Source organism: Spermophilus citellus (genome assembly GCF_964194105.1).
Source record: "Spermophilus citellus genome assembly, chromosome: X".
NCBI lineage: Eukaryota > Metazoa > Chordata > Mammalia > Rodentia > Sciuridae > Spermophilus > Spermophilus citellus.
The window spans coordinates 30,318,914-30,337,532 of NC_138190.1; the positions used below are offsets into that span (position 1 = coordinate 30,318,914).

The following is an 18,619-nucleotide window of genomic DNA, read 5'->3' on the forward strand; positions in this document are numbered from 1 at the left end:
GGATTGCAGGTATGCATGCAAAAGAGAAAAATCGTCAAGTGGTATGCTCAGGTATATAAGATGAGAGGAAGTATATACCTCCTACCATGTGAAATGATAAAGATTATCACTTGTTTTTGCTTGGATCCATTTGGAATGATTTCCATCTTTGTAATTTAAGAGTGGAGAGGATTGGGGGCACCTGTTGGTACAAATACTACAGAGTCATTCTTTTTAATCAAGTTTTCATGTATTTCCTTGAATAAATGAAGGACCATTAACTATATTCCTTTAATATACAGAAACATCAAACGTGTTCTTATTTATATTTTATTTTTTATAATATCTCCACTTTGCTGGGAAGTGTGGCCATGGGTATCTTCATGCTGTAATGTTGGAAGTGAAACTACTTCTTATTCTTTTTACCATATCTTTTATAACTGTGATGATTCTCTCAGAAACTATGGATAGAATTTCTGGTTATTTCTGTAGAATGATATAGAACACACTTGCAAATTCTTTTAGTCATAGTGATTTAATTGCTAAAGTTTTGAGGATGATTTTAATAACCATAGAAGATACATCAATAATATCAATACTTATGCAATTTAGTTTTTTTCCCCCTATCATAGTTCACTGAAGCCAGCATGCCATAATTTGACTGGAAATTCTTAAGTTTTCTCAATCTTTTATAATTCAGTTTGTACCTATTTAAATTTACCTGGAATTATTTATGAAGTCATTGTTATGGTTTGGATGTGAGGTGTCCCCCAAAAGCTCATGTGTAAAGCAATGCAAGAAGATTCAGAGGATAAATGATTGGGTTGTGAGAGTCTTAACCCAATTAGTGAATTAATCCCTTGATGTGATTAACCAAGTGGCTGGAGATGTGGCTGGAGGAGGTGGGCATTGGGAGGCATGGTTTCAGGGTATATATTTTGTATCTGGTGAGTAGAGTGTCTCTGCTTTCTGATCATCATGTGAGCTGCTTCCCCCTGCCACACTCGTTCTGCCATGATATTCAGCCTTACCTGGAGCCCTGGGGAATGGAGCTGGCTGTATATGGACTGAGACCTCTGAAATCATGAGCCCCTAAATAAACTTTTCCTCCTCTACAATTGTTCTGGTGGGATCTTTTAGTCACTGCAGCAAAAAAGCTGACTAAAACAATCATAAATGTAGAAATCTTAATATATGGAGGTTATGAGGCCATTATGGACCCTCAGAAATTACCTTGTGCTATGTTTGAGAGTACGTGTGGACATGCACATTTAATATTTTGGGAGGCAAGCTCAAATATTATGAAATATTCAGTTTATAAAGCTTTTCTGTTCAAAACTAGAGAAAATCCTTTAGGAATCCATCTACTGATATCCTCTATCCCCTGTTTACCCTTAGCAGTGGTTCATAAAGCAGACTCTCATAGGGTCAGAGTTCCAATGAACATACTTTGAAAGCCTTTGATCTAGTTCAACCTCTATGTTTCAGAGAGATTAAATATCCAGAACATATATCTAAGATATCAGATGATGAGATATTTCATTCAACAAATATTTATTGAGAGTTTACTATGTACAGGTGATGTTCAGAAACCAGAGATAAAGCAGTGAACACAGTAGAGAAGGCTTTCGCCTTTTGAGAACTTTGATAAAAAAAGGTATTTCCAGTGTTCATCTTTGAGTCATATACTTTGGCATTTTCAGTATCAGTTTCTACTCTTCTGTGGTTTAGTATCACTCCATCTATGTCACTAGCCAATGAATTTTATTGACAGTAACCATAGAGAGAGAAATTTGATTAGCCATATGAGAACTCACCCAATTTTAACTTTGGGAATATTATTTCAATAAAAAGGCTTTGCTACTCTGGTTTTCAAGCCAAAATGGTATCTCATAAATTATTAGTGCTGTCTTGACATCTTAGATGTCTATATTTATCAATTGTCTCCATAATTTTCAGTCACTTATTTCTGCCTACATAATTTCTGATTAACAATTTTTATATGATATTCTTTCATTCTTTGATTATTTTTTTCTTCTAACACTTGAAGGTTTTAGTAAAAGTCACTCTCTATGTTTTATTTTTAGGAAAATAAAATTGTTTTGCAATTTTATTTCATAATCACATTTATATTTTCATACATAGATTCATAAAGGCATCTATTGATTGATTAGCTTATTAAATTATTTTCACTTGACAGTCTTATAGGCTATGGGACAAATTGTTTCACTTAAAACAATTCTCATAACACCTTGTTTTTTTATTATTAGTAGTAGTAGTAGCATTCTTCTTATCATTATTTACAAAAAACCTCATATCTTTTTTCCCTTCCTTACTTTCAAATGAGTTTAGGAATTAACACTTAGATGTTTGCATTTTAGCTAGGACTGGCTAAACTAACAAACTTCCAAGCAACCTTGAATAATCAACAGATTTAAAATAGGCAGAACATAGAGTTAAAAATCCTTACATGTCAACTCTAAACTATAGTTTAAGAATTATCTTAAATGTATTTATAAGAAAAATTTGAATGAGGCACACAGATCAAACAAACTAATAAGCAAGGTGTGCAGAACTGAAAGTGAACACACCAGAAAAAAGCCATAAGATATTACCATGAGCTCAATTTTGTTAAAAAGTGCCAGAGAAACTCCTGCTAGCAATAGGGATACAGCTGCAAGAAATCTCTCCAAAACAATTCCTCAGAATTCTGGGGAAAGTTTACCTTGATGTGTTTGAACTAAATTCTGCCCAAGCTATCTTTAGGATCTATTTTTGTAAGAGGCTTATCTGGTGGGCCAGAACAAGAATTGGTGCTCAGGAAATGTTTGGGGTCAATAATATGCTACTTATGGGGATTCCTTCCCAGAGAGTCACCAATGAACTGAACACCGCCTTTCATATGTCTCAAAAAACCCCAAACATTAAGGGGTGTGGGGCAGCTCAGAGTATAATGAGATTGATCACTCCCTTCTGTGTACCTCTGGGTTTAGCTGCTAGAGTTCCCCAACCCAGTTCTTCTGAGGTGGTTCCCTCTAAAATCACATCACATCATGGGTGTGTTACCATGAAAGCTCTGTCAAGACTTTTTATTCACCTAGAGGTGCCCAGATTGAGCCAGAGGGAGCATTTGTCTGTTTTCTTTGGAGGCCAAAAGATCTTCATATAGAAAAGTTTCAAATGGATAATGCCACAGCCACCAAATATCTTAGTCTATCAAGTCAGTTATCACAAACACAAACTAATAAAACAGAGACTAACAAACACACTAATAAGCAAAAGGATACATAAAACGATGAACAATTACATTAAACCAGAGTGCATTTTCAGACCAGACCAGACCAGTCCAAGTGACTGAACTATTCCATGACTCCCCAAAAGATTATTTCACCCTGCTTGTAGAACTAATTTTCTGTGTTAGCCAGCTTTTTGTTACTAATAAAATACCTAAGAAAATCAGCTTTGAGGAGGAAACATTTATTTTGTCCCACAGTTTCAGAGGTTTCAATCCATCTCTACTTGGCTCTGTTGTTTCTGGACCTGTGATGAGATAGTACATCCTGGTGAAAGGGCATGGCAGAACAAATCTTCTCACATAATGGTGGTAGCCAGGAGGGAGGGGGAGAGGGAATGGGGGGGAGTGAGAGAGGGAAGGATAGGGGGAGAAAGAAAGAAAGGAAGAGACTAAGGACTAGATACTAGATAATCCCTTCCAGGGCATGGCCCCTGTGACCTACTACCTCCAACTAGGACCCGCCTCTTACAGTTTCCACCATATCTCAATAGTCCATACAATTATGAATCTGTCAATGGATTAATCCACTGATGAGGTTAGAGCCCTCCTAATCCAAGAAATTCTCAAAAGTCTCACTTCAAAACACTGCTGCATTAGGGACTAAGCCTTCAGCATATGAGTCTTTGGGGAACATTCCATACCTAACCTATAACAACACCCAAAACTCAAAACCAAGTGGGCACAGTGGCACATGCCTGTAATCCCAGTTACATGGGAGGATAAGGCAAGAGGATCATAAGTTCAAATCCAGCCTCAGTGAGGCCTTAATCAACTTACTGAGACTGTCTCAAAATAAAAAGTAAAGGGGCTGGGAATGTGACTCAGTGGTTAAGTGCCCCTGAGTTCAATCCCTGCTACTAAAAAAAAAAAAAAAAAAAAAAAAAAAAAAAAAAAAAAAAAAAAAAAAAAAAGTCAAAACCAGAGTTGTAGTTTATGCCCCTAAACCAGAAAGGCAGTTCAAAGAACAGTTGTCCTAGTAGGATTACCCACCCAGAAATGTCTTCTTCCCAGATAAGTTTCTTTCTTTCTTTTTATTTATTTATTTATTTATTTTTTGGTACTAGGATTGAACTTGACCACTGAGCCACATCCCCAGCCCTATTTTGTATTTTATTTAGAGACAGGGTCTCACTGAGTTGCTTAGTGCCTTGCCTTTGCTGAGGCTGGCTTTGAACCTGCAGTCCTCCTGACTCAGCCTCCTAAACCGCTGGGATTACAAGCATGTGCCACCATGCCTGGCTCCTGGATAAGTTTATTTTATTTTTGCAAAAGTAAAGTTGATGCTGAGGGCTGACAGTGGCACAGTGGGAAAACAGATTCAGGAAGCTGATGCTTCCAGATTGGTATCAGTCCAGCTGGCCACTGCAGGTCATAGCCACACTATCAAGAGACCACAGAGTCTAGGACAGGCAGTTAAAGGACTCAAAGTCCTATCTGAGTTTCCAGAAATTGACACTGAGCAGGGAATTACTGACCCATGCACAGAGAAGCCAATACTTGGTACCAGATTTTTGCAAAAAGATTAGACTTTATTGCACAGTCCACCAGCAAAGAGGTCAGGAGCTAAAAAGAAGCTCAAATCTGTCTCCCCAATCAGTTGGTAGGAGGAAAACTTATAAGAGGAAAGAAGGAGCCATAATCCTAGCCACACAGGAGGCTGAGGCAGGAGAATTGTGAGTTGATAATTGCCAGCCTTAGCAATTTAGCAAGGCCCTAAGCAATTTATCAAGACCCTGTCTCAAAAAAAATAAATAAATAAAAATAAAAATAAAAAAGGTTAGGGATGTGGCTCATTGGTTAAGCCACCCCTGGGTTCAGTCTCTGGTATTTAAAAATAAATAAATAAATAAACAAACAAATAAATAAGAAAAAGAAGAAAGAAAAGAGTTTTTTTTTTAATTGGATGGTTAAAGGGGGATGATTTAATGTCCTTTTACGCAGGTGTAAATGGTCATCTTGCCTACTCCCACATTTCATGATTCTTTCCAGGGGGAGTTATCATGTTCTATTCGGGGGTATTTTAAGCTTGTACCATCAAAAGGTCATGGACATAATGAGATGGCTCATCAGGTTGCACATGTCAGTTCTTACAAAGCAGGTTCCAAACTATCCTTGAGAGGATCTGGAGGCTTTTCCTGAAAAACAATTTGAGCACTTTGCTATTTTGGGTATTTCCAGGTCTTACCCAATTCCAAAGTCTTCTGAGTAAGCACCTAAGACTACTGAATAATTAAAGTAAACCTTTTGAGTAAAACTACTAAGTTTTTGTGTATTGCTCTTCCATTATTCTATGCTATATAAAATAATAAGTCACAGTGCCATTTATTCTTAAGTTAATAAATTAGGTCAATTTAAGTCCCCTAGAAATGAAGCAAGAATTAGGTCATGATGTTTTTCTTGGATGGAGAAAACCCAGGGCACTGAGAGTAGAAAAATAAGAGAAACAGGAAGGGAAAAACAGAAAATACAAAATGCTTGATACATGAGCTGTTACCATTATGTCCATTACTTACTTCCATGATTATAGACAACAGGTCTCTCAGGATGCATCCCTAGAAAAGCCATATGAAAAGTGCTCCTGAGCAATCAATATGAGAAAGGGAGGAAAATAATCTTATCAACATGTTTATGTCCTGTCTTCTATTCCTTTTGCCACATTTTACTCCATGAGGAGTTAATAAATTGCTCTAGCCTTCGAGGTGGCACTTCCTGGCCCATGGAGTGTCAAGTTCCATGACTTACCATGGTAAAAGGAGCCTGAAACTGCATATGGGGCTGATTTTTCTGACTGTAAAGTGGCAGCCAAGGCTTGTTTTTGTAACTTCTGATGCAAGATATAGGTCATCTCCAGGTAGAGGAACATGGAAATAGGACAAGTGACTGAGGCTGCTAGAATCAAGGGGATCTGAGAAAACACATAAAATGTATCCTGTCCATGCAAAATAATGACTATCCTTTAATGGAAAATAAGAGAATAATATTCTGAGCCAAATATGAGTGAGTGATTTAGGCCTGGAAACACAAATTGAAGTTGCTTTGAAAGAGTGTTCTAGAAGGTGTTACATGAACTTTTTAGCCACAGACCAAAGATGTTATGAATCAATACATTACACAAATACATTGGTAAGTGGGCAACACAACAAGATGGAGCAATCTTTTCTATAGGTTTCAAATATTATAACATTCTTAGCTTTAGGGTTGGTGGAGGCTAGAGTTGGTTATACTTAGTGATAAATTCCAAGAGTTTTACAGATATAGAGGTTGAAAGCAAATGCCTATTAAAGGGAGTTAGAGAGCCCAAGGTAATTTTGACTCCTGATCTACAACATTCCATCTCTCCACAATCTCAATGTTCTAGTCAGCCCAGTTCATTCTATAGCATCTTTAATATAGATGAGGCTGCTTTAGAGAACTTCAGTTCACAGCCCTTTACAGTAATATTTTCTTATTGTTAATATTTTAAAGAAGTCCGCTAGGTACACTTTCAGTAGCATTGAATATAGAAAATTTCCAATTTCTTTCCCTTCCTGATGTCATCCCTATTGAGAAGTTCCATCCCAATCCCCAAGTCAATTTTCATCTCAGGAGTGTAATCTGAAGCCTGATATGTGCTTAGTACCAGCCTTGTGTCATACTTGAGGGTTGTGCATACCAATCTGATGCTAGGTCTTATAGCCCTGGCTCCCCTTTTACATGACTTCATCCTTATAATGCATCACTCTCTGTCTTATTTCTCAGCATCCTGGAATAAGTTTCTACTTTATTTCTTAAATCCTGGTTTGTTCCTGCCAGGCTCCTTCTCAGATTTTGGTTTATTATTCCTGCCAAACCTAGGCCCCCTCAAACTCAATTTGAAATCCTAGGTCTTTCTTAACTATGAAACTGGCTTGACATCAGCTGTATCTATTTTCTCTTTTCTCTGTGCCACTTGCCTGATTATATGCTTACTTCCTACTTTTGATTATCCCAGTGATAACTGATAAGTTTCTCTCTTGGTTGCCTTCCCATATCTGAGAAAGGACAAAAGGAAATTTTCCCTTTGCCCTCTCCAGATTCATTGAAATAAATTGATAAATATTATGAAGAAGAAAAGGCATACAAATTTATTAGCATGCAAATAGGGAAAAAAAAACACAGGAGTATGATTACCCACTCCCTTAATATTGTTCACAAATTTCTATATCCCTTTTCTATTGGGGAAGAAAAGAATGGGGAATGAATAGTCCTAAAGACAGAGATGAGCTTGTAAAAGATTATCTTTAGAATTTGAATGAGCCTAAGAGATAGATATTACCTTATAATAGAAGTCCATCCAGCTCCAGGTGTGGTTATATTTGTCTTCTTTTCTGAGTCAGAAAATGGGATTTCAGTGTGGGGTGGAAGGAAATTGTGTTCCCTTAATGCAAATGAGAATTCCAGAGAAAGCTCTTCCCTGCTTTTGGAATGAGAGGAGCAAAAGTGCTTTTAAGGCCTTTTAATTTTCTTTAGCTCAAGTTGCTCAACATGCTAAAAAAGCATCCTATTCTGGTAGTATTATTCTTTGAGCCCCAACATCTGTCCTCTCACGTTCAGAGTCTATAGCTTATTCAGTTGCCAGTCTACATCATGTTCTAACATTTGGATTTTCTACCCACTCCAGGCTGTTACTTCATACCATGCCATCAGTAAGACAATATTGTGTCTTGTATTATTAAAATAATACATCTTAAGACAAATAATTTAATATAACAATTTAAATATGATTTTTTTTTTTGGTACTAGGGATGGAACTCAGGGGCATTTGCCCACTGAGCCACATCCCCAGCCCTATTTTGTATTTTATTTACAGACAGAGTCTCACTGAGTTGCTTAGTGCCTCGCTGTTGCTAAGGTGGGTTTTGAACTTGCAATCCTGCCTCAGCCTCCTGAGCCTCTGGGATTACAGGCGTGCCATAATTGTTATTTCTAAGACTTAATATATTCTTTATCATTTTAGCTTTAATATAATATATTTTCAGTCTGATAAATAACTCATTTTAACTTTTTTTTTCATTTTTAATCTCTGGACACAGAGCCCACAAGTAAAAGAAATGTGAACTTTAAAATAGTTTTTCTTTCTATTAGGTCTTCAACAGTGAACATATGCTCTGCAATAATACATTTAGAGAAGCATTTAATCAGAAATTTTATAAGCCTTTTCCCCTAGTTTAAGTCCTAGAGAACATACTGTTTATTGGCTTGCTCACAGCTCATTCAAACTAATTTGCACACTTAGTAAATCAATCAGCAAGAACTTACAAACCAACTCTGTTCAAAAAGAGTTGATTTTTAATACAAGACAATTAGAGAAAGTTTATGGTATTCAGAAATGAAAATGCAAAGCACAAAGTTAATTTGCTGTCGGCAATCCCTTGCTTCTATCCCCATGGAGGGGTTAATTAGAAAGTGAAATCTTATTTCAGTTCTTTTCTTTTGGAAATTTTATCTTCTTAGAAAATTATATATGAAAAAAACCCACAACTTTAACTAAATGCTGGCATGCTAGCACTCCTTGATAGGCTCTCTCTTAATTTTCCATTAAATGATCCATGAATACATTCAGAAATTCAAATATTAAACAGCAATAGAAAGGAAAGATAGCAGCCAGCTATTTATATGAATCCTATGAGGAATTCCCCCTAATTACTAAGCTGATGTGGCCAGATTGAAAAACACATTTAATGGCCTCTGTCGACTCAAGCCCAATTAAAACATAATTTAGGTATAGAGAGGAAACAGTCTACCCCATGATCATCTTTTTCCTCAAAAATGTATTACTTGCACCTACTAGAAAGTCAGGAATCTGCCTCCTCATTGCATACCTCCTAGCACATAGTAGGTGTTTAAAATGATTTTTTTTCTAATGAATGAATGTGGAATGAGTCTTGCTTTGTGTATTACTGTGGCACTCTATTGACATTTCTCTTTTGCATTCCTCCTGAGGAAACAAACCCCCCTGGACTCAATAAGTACAACCATTAGGGGAAAAATGTAGAGGAACATTATCCTATCAAGGCTGTACAGTCTCTGACTTGTATACCTGGTAGTGATGGTGGTGGCAGAGATAGGAAGCATTCAAGTGAGTTATGGCGCATGTTTTTGGTAGAAATAAAGTTGTCAATTAACCAGAAGATAAAGAGATTTTCCATGGTGGAAATTTTCCTCTGAATTATTAGAAAATTGCAATTGGATATATCTGATCTACATTTAATAGATGGATACTTGTTTGATGGAGGAAATTGGTCCAAGGGATGTACATTCAACTATCTCCACATTTATGTCTAAGAGATTACTGGAAAATGAAAGGAGAATAAGACATGTAGGGGTGAACATTTAGGAATGACAAATCTCTATTTCTAGGAGCAAAAGAGAAAAGAAGTGGCAGAAATATTTTTAGGATGTCAGAAGACAATAGAGGGACACCTAAATTCATACAGATAAGGTTGTATAGTGAGATAATAGAATAGCAAAGACAAGAGAAATTCTGAGAAGTAATAGGAGGAAAAGAACAGACCATTTTGCAAAGGAACAAAAATTATGCTGCAGCCAGAATTACCAACAGTAACATTAGAAAAAAAAAGATTGTATATCTATGGTGCTGATGCAAATGAACTGTCAGTATAGCATTTTATATTCTAGTAAAATATCATTCAAGAGTCAGGATGAAACCTAACCATTGCAACCTAACAAAGAAATTGAGACAACTTAAAACTCAAAGTAATTTGCTAGCAACAAATTTAAGATCTACTTATAGTTAAATTAAATTGAATTCAGAGTAGTTTAGAATCTAAGCACATTAGTTAATAAAATAATCAGTAAATGTGGATAAATCCCATGAGCACTGACTATAGAATGAATAATTCAGTTGTTATAAAAATGAACTAAACTCAATTACTAGACAACTATATAAGGAAGGATTTATTGTCATTATAGACATGTAAGGTTCTTAGATTTGGGGGAACCAGGGTTGAACTCTTTTAAAATATTTTTAAATGAAGTATGAATATTGAAATTTGGGATAACCCAAAACTATGAGATAGAATGCATAATTTTTAAACCTGTAGTGGCATAAAAGGAAATAAAGAAAACTTGATGAATCTAATAAAAACATGGGGGGCTGGGGTTGTGGCTCAGTGGTAGAGTTCTTGCCTAGCATATGTAAGGCACTGAGTTCGATTCTCAGCACCATATATAAATAAATAAATGAAATAAAAGTCCATCAACAACTAAATTTTTTTTAAAATATGGGAACACAGATGAAGTAGGGAAAGGATGTGGTAAAGAGAGACACAAAATAAGATGCTATAATAAACATGTATTGTCACTGCACAAAAGGTTCCATTTGCTTGCTTACTGCATGATGGAAGCCAATTAGTCCAAAGGCAAGGCAGTAGCAGGGAAAGAACTTTATGATTAGTAATCTGATCATAAATTGGCCAGACTATATCTTAAGGATCATCTTAGCTAACAACTCCAATCAAAGAGCTTATATAGGAAAATTAAGGAAGTATACTTTTAGCCACAAATAGGTGGATACTATAGTAATCATTAATCGAGCAGTGGTCCATATCTTTCATGCACATTCTAATGATGTCTAAAAGTCACCAGATGTTCTGAGTTCTGTAACTCTAAAGAAAGATTACAGATTATAACATCTCATCACCAATGTTTCTCAAAACCTTTTTCCACCAATTGTAGCTGACTGTAACAATTAATACTTTCATTTATACGTGACTTTCCTTTAAAATTTAGAATACAGGGAAAAGATTTTTTTTTGATTTTTATTGTTGGTTGTTCAAAACATTACATAGTTCTTGATATATCATATTTCACACTTTGATTCAAGTGGGTTATGAACTCCCATATTTACCCCGTATATAGATTGCAGAATCACATCAGTTACACTTCCATTGATTTACATATTGCCATACTAGTGTCTGTTGTATTCTGCTGCCTTTCCTATCCTCTACTATCCCCCCTCCCCTCCCCTCCCCTCCCCTCTTCTCTCTCTACCCCCTCTACTTTAATTCATTTCTCCCCCTTGTATTGTTTTTCCCTTACCCCTCACTTCCTCTTGTATGTAATTTTGTATAACCCTGAGGGTCTCCTTCCATTTCCATGCAATTTCCCTTCTCTCTCCCTTTCCCTCCCACCTCTCATCCCTGTTTAATGTTAATCTTCTTCTCATGCTCTTTATCCCTACTCTGTTCTTAGTTACTCTCCTTATATCAAAGAAGACATTTGGCATTTGTTTTTTAGGGATTGGCTAGCTTCACTTAGCATAATCTGCTCTAATGCCATCCAGTTCCCTCCAAATTCTATGATTTTGTCATTTTTTAATGCAGAGTAATACTCCATTGTGTATAAATGCCACATTTTTTAATCCATTCGTCTATTGAAGGGCATCTAGGTTGGTTCCACAGTCTTGCTATTGTGAATTGTGCTGCTATGAACATCGATGTAGCAGTGTCCCTGTAGCATGCTCTTTTTAGGTCTTTAGGGAATAGACCGAGAAGGGGAATAGCTGGGTCAAATGGTGGTTCCATTCCCAGCTTTCCAAGAAATCTCCATACTGCTTTCCAAATTGGCTGCACCAATTTGCAGTCCCACCAACAATGAACAAGTGTACCCTTTTCCCCACATCCTCGCCAGCACTTGTTGTTGTTTGACTTCATAATGGCTGCCAATCTTACTGGAGTGAGATGGTATCTTAGGGTGGTTTTGATTTGCATTTCTCTGACTGCTAGAGATGGTGAGCATTTTTTTTCATGTACTTATTGATTGATTGTATGTCCTCCTCTGTGAAGTGTCTGTTCAGGTCCTTGGCCCATTTGTTGATTGGGTTATTTGTTGTCTTATTGTCTAATTTTTTGAGTTCTTTGTATACTCTGGATATTAGGGCTCTATCTGAAGTGTGAGGAGTAAAGATTTGTTCCCAGGATGTAGGCTCCCTATTTACCTCTCTTATTGTTTCTCTTGCTGAGAAAAAACTTTTTAGTTCAAGTAAGTCCCATTTGTTTATTCTTGTTTTTAACTCTTGTGCTATGGGTGTCCTATTAAGGAATTTGGAGCCTGACCCCACAATATGTAGATCGGAGCCAACTTTTTCTTCTATCAGACGCAGAGTCTCTGATTTGATATCAAGCTCCTTGATCCATTTTGACTTAACTTTTTTGTGCATGGCGAGAGAAAGGGATTCAGTTTCGTTTTGTTGCATATGGATTTCCAGTTTTCCCAGCACCAATTGTTGAAGATGCTATCCTTCCTCCATTGCATGCTTTTAGCCCCTTTATCAAATATAAGATAGTTGTAGTTTTGTGGATTGGTTTCTGTGTCCTCTATTCTGTACCATTGGTCCACCCGCTTGTTTTGGTAGCAGTACCATGCTGTTTTTGTTACTATTGCTCTGTAGTATAGTTTGAAGTCTGCTATCGCTATACCGCCTGATTCACACTTCCTGCTTAGCATTGTTTTTGCTATTCTGGGTCGACAAGATTTTTTTAAAAAAGGAAAAAAGTCAGTTTGTAAAGGATAAATTGCAGAGGACAAGTTAACCCATTAGGCAACTTCAATATCATTAATCACAATAAATATAGACAGACTAAGATATAAAAGTTTATATTTTCACAATGGAAAATAGAGCTTTATACAATTCATAAAATTACATGATAAAATATCCAGAAATTTATGTCAGGTATTTATTAATCAAAATATAGCTGTAATTGATACATTAATATTAGAATAAACACACATTTAGGCAAATAAATGCATTACTTAATTAAAAAGTGAAAGTCCAACCTAGAAAACAGTTGGGAACTTATTTCCATCTAATCACATATACTCAAAATATATAAAATAAAGCAACAAATATAAAAGAGGAAATGAAGAAATTCTCAATGACAGTGGGAGAACGTATTATACTTATTTCAATAATTGATAGATCAAGCAGACAGAAAATTAGTGAAGCCCTACTAGATTTGAACAACAAATTTAATAAGATTAGGCTTTTCTATATTTATTAAGTCTTACTTGGCTATGCTGACATAACTGACAATCCTTACCATTTATGTACTACAACATTTTGACATTTCTCTGTGGCCTTTTTTTTTTTTTTTCTTAAGCTTTAAGAAACCTGGGAGAATGTGTAGTTGTAATTTTCAGCAAAGTCAAACAGGGAACTGCATACTAGTTTTCCCTGCTTATGTACACTTAACAAACTTTATGGGGAGGCATTTCCAGTATTCTTGCCATTGGGGATTTGTCAGTTAAAAAATGTCACATTTGGGTTGGGGATATAGCTCAGTTGGTAGACTGCTTACTTCTCATGCACAAGGAATTGGGTTCAATCCCCAGAACCATAAAAAGAAAAAAAAAAGTGTCACATTTGCCAGATGTGGTGGCACATGTCTGTAATCCCAGCAGCTTGGGGGACAGAAGGATTAAGAGTTCCAAGCCAGCCTCAATAACTTAATGAGGCCCTATGCAACTCAGTGAGACCTCACCTTATCTCTAAATAAAATAGACAAAAGAGCTAGGGGTGTGGTTCAGTGATTAAGTGCCCCTGGGTTTAATCCCTGGCATCCAAAAAAAAAAAAAAGTGTCACATTTATGCCATTCTCTTTACATCACAAACATAAATACTTAGTTTTCCTTCTTGGATTCTCTCATTTAATTTTATCATCCTTATTTTCTTATCTCTCTCCCTATCTCTGTCTTTTCACCCCTAACTATTAGTTTAGATTTTTTTCCGGTGATAGAAAAGGAAAGTATATATATTTTATATGTCTATGTAATATACATGTAGTATTTTTTATGTGGTGCAGGGGATTGAATCTAGGGCTTTACTCATGGTAAGCAAGGAATCTATTACTGAACTATACCCCCAGCCAAAGTTGACTAACATTTCAAAAATTAAATTAGTTGATAATTAGTATAGGTTTTTTATCATTTTAAATTATTGTTATTTTATTCACAGAATGGCTTTTCCTCAGTGGATGATATTAAACTACATTTATACTAATGAAAATTTTTTAGAAAATAAATCAAGCATACTGTAAAATTTTTAGTTGTTGGATCCTTTTATTTTCACACGGAGTCTATGATCATATTTCATGCTTTTATTATTAAATGAGGAAACTCAGTAATGAGCAGTTGTTAACATATCATTTGCTTCACTAGAGTATTTGTGAGGCAGATTCTCATATGCCTTTAATAATATAATAAAGTAATAAAACAGGGAAAATTGTAATGAATGTAGTTTTTAATATATATATATATATATATATATATATATATATATATATATATATATATATATAAAAAATAGAAAAAAACTTTCCAGTTGTAGGTCAACCAAAAAAAAATCCCTGAAAATATAATCATTTATATATTTATTTATAATTAATATTTTAAAATTTTATTTATATAAGTTAACATATGATGAATATAACTACTGTGTGTATGTATGTGTGGGTGTGTGGGGGGGTGTTATACTAGGGAATGAACCCAGCTGCACTCTACCACTGAGCTACATTCCCAGCCCTTTTTATATTTTAATTTGGGATAGGATCTCACCAAATTTTCCAGGCTGGCTCAAACTTGGCAGTCCTCTTGCATCAGCCTCCCCAGTCACTGGGATTATAGGTGTACATTATCCTGCCCAGGAATTATTTACTCTTGTTAGCTCATTTTCTGAAATGAGAGCTTGTGATTATTGTTTGCTAATAATATACCTAAAAGCTTAACTATAGGAGAGAATGAGCAATTTAATCTCTTCCATATGTTTGATATGTTTTCATATAATCATGGCAAATTAGAACAGGAAAAATAAAAAATGAGTTAATCAAATTGTATTCTTCAAATTCTTCTCAAGTGCTTTGGTTTGTCTATTAGGAATCTACTTCAATTAATGGAAGCTTCAGGCTCTCATTTTGCTTCAACCACATAAACCCTAGCTTCACATATTTTATATGTTGGGATTATGTGTAAGATACAGTTCTCAGTATCTCTAAGTTAAAAAAAATAGTGTTAGAAAGTTATTGCTCAAATACCACTCATTAATGTAAGCTGATTAAGAATTTCTAAAAAAATACTTTGTTTGCCAAGGTCACAAAATGTAAATGAGAGCCTGGAGCCCTGGCAATCCCAGTGACATGGAGCCAAGGCAGGAAGATCATAGTTCAAGGCCATCCTCAGCAATTTAGCAAGACCCTCCAAAACTTAGTGAGACCTTGTCACAAAATAAGAGATGAAGGTTGGGCATAGTGGCGCATTCCTGTAATCTCAGCAGCTCCAGAGGCTGAGGCAGGAGCATTGCAAATTCAAAGCCAATCTCAGCAAAGGCAAGGTGCTAATTAACTCACTAAGATCTTGTCTCTAAATAAAATACAAAATAGGGCTGGGGATGTGGCTCAGTGGTCAAGTGCTCCTGAGTTCAATCCCTGGTATCCCCCCAAAATAAAATAAATAAATAAATCAGTAAAAAGTGAAAAGGACTGGGGATGTAGCCCAGAGGTAAAGCACCTCTGGATTCAATCCCTAGTTTCAAAAACAAAAATGTGAGGAACCCAACTAGAAAACAAAATTAATTCTGAGATTGATTTCACCATTTTCATATTACCAGATAGTTTCACATTTGTATTTTCCTTTGCAGTTAAGATAAGGTAGTTAAGCATGCTCGGGAAGTGGCTCAGTAGAGTGTTTGCCTAACATCTGCAAGGCCCTGGGTTCAGTACCCAGTACTACAAAAAAATTTTTTAAACATGAGTAAAAGTTTGAGGCTGGGGCTGTAGCTCAGCAGCAGAGCACTTGCCTTGCATTTGTAAGGCACTGGGTTCTATCTTTAGCACCACATAAAAATAAACAAATAAAATAAAGGCATGATGTCCATATACAACTACAAAAAGATACATTGGAGATAACACAGCCTTTTTAACAAATGCTGCCCAGAAAACTGGTCATCCATATGTAGAAGAATGAAACTAGATCTTTATCTCTCACCCTGCATAAAAATCAACTCAAAATGGATTGAAGACCAGGAATTAAACCAGAAAGTATGCAACTCCTAGGAGAAATGTAGGATCAACACTCCAGATATAGGCATAGACTTTCTCAGTAGGAACCCTAAAGCTCAGGAAATAATGCCAGGAGTTATTAAATGGGACAACATCAAATTGAAAAGCTTCTGCACAGCAAAGGAAACAATTATAAATGTGAAGATAGAACCTACAGAACGGGAGAAAATCTTTGCTAGCTACTCTTCTGACAGAAAGAACTCGAAAAACTTAACAACAAAAAGCCAAATAACCCAGTTAATAGATGGGCAAATGAATTAAACAGGTACTTCTCAAAAGAATAAATACAAATTACCAACAAATATATGAAAAAAATTAACATTGCTGGTAATTAGGAAATGCAAAACAAAACTACACTGAAATTTAACCTCACACCAGACAGAATGGTAGTCATGAAGAATACAAACAATAATAAATGCTAAAGAGGATGTGGAGAAAAATAAACAGCTTTATACTATTGGTTGGATTATAAATTAGTACAACTATTATGGAAATAAGTGTGGAGGTTCCTCAAAAGGCTAGGCATGGAATCACCATATGACTCAACTACACCAATCTTGGTCTTTATCCTAAACAATGAAAGTCATCATACTATAAAGATACATTCATACCCATTTTTATAGCTGCACAATTCACAACAGCCAAACTATGGAACCAGCCTAGGTGTCTATCAACAAATAAATGGATAAATAAAATGTGCGTGTATATATATATATATATATATATATATATATATATATATATATACACACACACACGCACACACACACACGCACACACACACACACACACAATGGAGTTTTGTTCAGCCATAAAGAAAAATGAAATTCTGTCATTTTCATGAGAATGGTTGGAACTTGAGACAATTATGTTAAATGAAATAAGCCAAACTGAGAAGGTCAAGGGTTGTATGTTTTCTCTCATATGTGGGAGTTAGGAAAAGGAAGGTGATGAGGTTATATCATGAAAACCAAAGAAAGATCAGTACAGGGAAAAGTACCAGAGGGGCAGGAGGAGGAGGGAAGTCAATGCTGGGGAGTGATATTGGCAAAATTATATTGTTATATTCTGTGCAAGTACGAATATGCAACAACAAATCCCATCATTATGTACACCTGTAATGTACCAATAAAAATGTGGAAAGATGGGCTGGGGCTGTAGCTCAGTGGCAGAGCGCTTGCCTTGCACATGTGAGGCACTGGGTTCAATCTTCAGCACCACATAAAAATAAACAAATAAAATAAAGACACGCTATCCATCTAAAACAACAAATTTTTTTTAAATGTGGAAAGATACAATGAATCAAAATTTATTCTGCTGTTATATATACCTAATTAAAATAAATAAATTAATTAATTTAATTTTTTATTAGATGTAGAAACAAAGAGAAAAAAAAATTTGGATGCAGCTCATAAAAGATTAGAGAGCTCATGGACAGAATACCTAACTATGATACACTGATATCTATCCAGTACCACATGGAATAGAAAAGCTGTCCCATATAAGCTCACTCCAAAGAACCAGGAGCAATTAAGTTTGTTGTTCAAACCACAAACTTTGAGGATATTTCTGCAGTGATAGCTGACCAAAAGTGCAGTATTGACTTATTGTCTCAACCATGAACAACTCTAGGAGTTGAGCACTGTACATTTTTATGGGTTATTTACAGATATGTAGATCACACTAATTATTTCCAATAGTCCAAGTTATATAAAATTAAGTATTCTTTCAAGATATTCTTCATACTCATTTATTTTCTTTAGTAACTATAATCTGGTAAATTAAATATATTTGGTTATCTTTAACTATAGAATTGTGGCAACTGCTGCAGTTGTAAATATCACCTGTAAAGAAAGAGTAGCAAAGGTTAGGGGTATAGCTCTGTGTAGAACAGTTGCCTAGCATTTCCAAGGCCCTGGATTTTACCCTTTGCCAAACAAGAAAACAACAAAACCCCCTTATTTTCATTATTTTATGAGATTTGTCAAACATCTTTTCAACTACCCACCGTATTCTCAAATTATGTAACCTTCAGTAATTCACTTGACCCTAGTGAATGTCAGGTGTCCTATTTGAATATTGTAGGTAATATGTATCTTTTCAATATGGTTGTGGGTATCAAATGGGGATATATGGAAAGTTCTCATTTAGTAGGCATTCAGTTAGTGTTGGTTATTCATTTTTAGTATATTAACTCCCATCTCTACTCCCCTTCCCTTTCCATTTGGAAAAAGGGGGTAAAATGAAATGAAAA

The 18,619-nt window shown here is 35.6% G+C and overlaps 1 protein-coding gene across 1 annotated transcript in view; it reads left to right on the top strand.

Annotated features, from left to right (window-relative positions):
- The window catches only part of CFAP47 (cilia and flagella associated protein 47), a gene marked incomplete at both ends in the record, with an annotated part of 427,079 nt that overhangs the window by 249,424 nt on the left and 159,036 nt on the right, over nucleotides 1-18,619 (top strand). The window lies entirely within an intron of this gene.